At 44.3% G+C, this 2,906-nt stretch overlaps 1 pseudogene; it reads left to right on the top strand.

The window, feature by feature from the left end:
- Positions 1-844: 844 nt before the first annotated feature.
- LOC100020622 (zinc finger CCHC domain-containing protein 17-like) lies at positions 845-1,709 on the top strand (annotated as a pseudogene).
- Positions 1,710-2,906: the final 1,197 nt, after the last annotated feature.

Genomic DNA, 2,906 nt, shown 5'->3' with positions numbered 1-2,906 from the left:
AATTTTATGTTTGGACTGAATATTAATTGGTGGTTGCCAGGGATTTAATGACTAAATCCCAAAATGAATTACTAAAGTAAAATGTAATTTATGGTAGTTTATTTACAATAGAGGGAAGATATTAAGGAAGAAAGAAAAGGAGAGGGAGAGAGAGAGAGAGAGAGAGAGAGAGAGAGAGAGAGAGAGAGAGAGAGAGAGAGAGAGAGAGAGAGAGAGAGAGAGAGAGAGAGAGAGAGAGCCCATGCGAGCAAGCTCCGGCTTCCTCTGAACCAGTTAGAAATTCTAATGCACCAGTCAGGGGAAAGGAGTCTCAAGTTGATGGGCTGTTCTTGGAGGTTCACACCTCCAGAAAGGGCAAGGAAGGAAGTCAGCCTTTAAACTCACCATGGTGACTGTCTAAAAGAAAGCAGTCTGAAGTCTCCTGCATGAGTTCCTCCAGGGGTCCAGTTCCACAGCCAAGTGTCTTCACTCCAAGTCTGAGTGTCTGTCTTCCAGTCTCTCCTCAAGTGTCTGTCTTCCCTCCAGCTCCGAGTAACTGTCTTCACTCCAAGCCTGAGTGACTGAATCTTCTCCCAGTCCAACACTGAGTGACTGATCTATCCTTGTGTGCCTCTGTTTCCTCTATATAAAGATCTTTTTCTCTTGTGTCACCTCCCCTAAATTTTATGTCTACCAATAACAGCAGACTCCCCTCTCCAGGACTGCCCACTCAATGTATGAAATGGGTGTTCATGCCTTTTGTAGTCAGTTCACACCTTTTTGTAGTTAAAATGGGTAGATCTACTTTAAATACTGAGTTAAGGTGGGATTGTCTGCGAACCCAGCGCTTCATGGTGGCTTCCTCTTAGATCTTGTACCCAGTGGGCATCTGACAACCTTGTGAAGTGGTGCTATTGTTTTCCCATTTTACAGACAAAGAAATTGAGCCTGAGAAAGGCTGATTACAGAAGACTTGATTGCTTATAAGGGGAATTCAGAAGCCAACAGAACATTTAGAATGAATCCAGGAAGATGTGAGTCTCTGGATGACTTACCTGACCTCTACACTATCTTCAGAGGAGAGGTTGTTACAGTAACAGAATATGGAGCTTTTATCAAAATTCCAGGCTGCAGAAAGCAAGGCCTCGTCCATCGGCCCCACATGTCATCCTGTCAAGTGGATAAGCCCTCTGAGATAGTGGATGCTGGCGACAAAGTATGGGTGAAGCTTATAGGCAGGGAGATGAACAAGGGTAAGCTGTCCCTTTCCATGAACGTTGTCAACCAAGGGACTAGGAAAGTCCTTGATCCCAACAACATTGTTACAGACCAGGAAGAGAGGCGAAAGAGGACCTTCAAGGATTACACAGGACAGAAGATCACTCTTGAGGCCGTCCTGAACACAACCTGCAAGAAGTATGGCTGCAGAGGTCATTTTGCCAAGGACTGTTTCATGCAACCAGGGGGGACCAAATACAGTCTAATACCTGAGGAAGAGGAAGAGGACGAAGCAGCAGCAAAAGCAGAAGTCAAGGGAGAAGAGAAGTCTGTACACACAGAAAAATCTTCCCAGAAGAGAAAGAAAGAAAAAGAAAAAAAGAAAAAGAAACTCAAGAGCAAGAAGGAGCCTTCCTCCAGCAACTCCAACTTGGACAGCAATGAGGGTCAGACACCTGGCAAGGGAAAGCAAGAGAAAGATGAAAAAGCACAGGAAAAAGTACCAGGTGTAAAATAGGGTAGACTTCCTTCCCTCCCACCAGATCTTCCTGCAACAGTGCCCTGGCTCCAGACTCTGGCATGTATGCCTGGCCCACCCCTGTCCCCACTGGCCATCCCCTCTCTCAGCCACATCCTCCATAGAGCCCCATCTCAGCTATTGGTTTGCTGCCTCCAGGCAACCCCTGCAGGGGCTCTTCCCCACCTAGCAGGCCTCGTTAACCCCTGGAGCTAACACCTTTTTGTCTAGTGGTGGGTCTGGTTCCTCTGGCCCAGCCTCAGGGTTTGAGGCTGGCAACAGACCCCTGGCTGTGGACACTGCTACAAGAAGAGATGTGCTTTTTTTCCCTAACTTTTTTTATTTTTTCAGTTACATGTAGAAAGTTTTAAGAGGCATGCTTTTCAACCAAGGCAGGAGCCCAGATGGCCATTATCAGCCCTGGCCAGTCCAGAGCCAGGCTTCTTCCCCAGCCCTGGGCCAGGCACATTCAGCAACAGGAGAAGGACAGACAGCACCAGCTTGATCAGATTCTGGGAAGAGATTGTTTGCAAGGATTCAGAGTTTGTGGTCTCATCCCCTTAGGTCATTAAATCTGAGAAATGATGCTGTCACAAAAAAAAATACTAAGTTAACACTTTGGAGATTAAAATTGAAAAATAGACAGGGGATTACAATTTAATCTTCACAATAAAGGAAGAGCTAAGTACCTTCATTGTTACAATCAGGAGATAGCTAAATCCAATCTTCACAGTATGTGTCTTAGTGGCAAAAACTTTAGAGACTAGATGTCACCATGCTGGTTTTCATGGCCAAAGTTAATATATGGGGAGAATCTCATCTCCTGCCAGACCAGGCTTCTGGAAGGGACTTTCTTTCTCAGAAGTGTTGGACCCAACAATCTCAAAATTCCATTTCAGTTTTTTAACCAAGGGTTTCTATGAAGCCATAATGACACTCAGTCTAGAAAATATTTATACAAATGTATTGTCAAAAAACATGTAATAGAAGGATTTCATAAAATGCCATGTAGTTTAGTTGAAAATAATAAGCTAGTTCTTTTTGAGGCATTTGGTAATTTTATGAGGTTTGGGATGGTCTTTAAGTTGAACTGCTTGTGTTTCAGATAACCACTTGTTGGAAATGTTATAGACAAATTCCTTGCTAAGACTTGGATTGGAAAAGATGGCCTTTGAGATTCCTTGCAATTCTG

Source organism: Monodelphis domestica, chromosome 3 (assembly GCF_027887165.1).
Source record: "Monodelphis domestica isolate mMonDom1 chromosome 3, mMonDom1.pri, whole genome shotgun sequence".
Lineage (NCBI taxonomy): Eukaryota > Metazoa > Chordata > Mammalia > Didelphimorphia > Didelphidae > Monodelphis > Monodelphis domestica.
The sequence above is the reverse complement of the archived record's forward strand: the minus strand, read 5'-3'. Positions and strand labels throughout refer to the sequence as shown.